We start from the raw sequence: 749 nt of genomic DNA on the forward strand, positions 1-749 counted from the left end.
CTAATTATTTACTGGTACACCTGGTGGCCCCTGCTGGAAATACTGGTACTTGAGATGAAAATGTTGAAAACCGCTAGTTTAAAGGCAGTAGGACAAATGAAAAAATCACTGATTTCCCATAATGCTAGTATTAGCTGAGGCCATAATTTCTATAATTATCTTTGACTTTGATATCTCATCGCACATGAGTTTGAACCGTACGTGCACACGTGTTGTCCAGTCAAAAGAGTCGAAGGCTAAATCGGGGGGGGGGGGGGGGGGTGCTGCAAACCAGGGGCACTGGAACTAAGGGTGCTGGCTTTGCATGTTCATCATATACAGGGGTTACAGTTTTGTTCAATGGCTTTCAGCACCCCCACTTTGAAAATTGTTCCACTGCCACTAATATAAACCTCTAACCACCCCCCCTCCAGCTACGCCACTGCCATTTAGTGTTGTGTGTATTTTTCACTGTATGAAGATGTCTGTGCATAATATCTGTATATAACAATTATAATAAGTATGGCAAATGAACTTATCATTGTTAAGGATTGGTTAAAGTTCCAGCACATCTTATGCTGTGTACAAATGTCATGCTGTGCATAAGAATATAAGAACGTAAGAAAGGTTTGGGAATGAGAAAAGGCCATTGGGCTCATCAAGGCTCGTGGTAACAGTTCCTTGGTAGTTTGAACATCCAGGTTCAATAGCGTGGCTGAGTGTGGCTGTTTTGTGTGGGAGACGATCTCTGCCTTTTCTGTTTGCTTCAG

General features: G+C 42.6%; 1 protein-coding gene across 1 annotated transcript in view; it reads left to right on the forward strand.

The window, feature by feature from the left end:
- LOC121319534 (voltage-dependent calcium channel subunit alpha-2/delta-4-like) overlaps window positions 1-749 on the forward strand; it is a 152,652-nt gene that overhangs the window by 27,531 nt on the left and 124,372 nt on the right. The window lies entirely within an intron of this gene.

Source organism: Polyodon spathula, chromosome 8 (assembly GCF_017654505.1).
Source record: "Polyodon spathula isolate WHYD16114869_AA chromosome 8, ASM1765450v1, whole genome shotgun sequence".
NCBI classification, from domain to species: Eukaryota; Metazoa; Chordata; class Actinopteri; order Acipenseriformes; family Polyodontidae; genus Polyodon; species Polyodon spathula.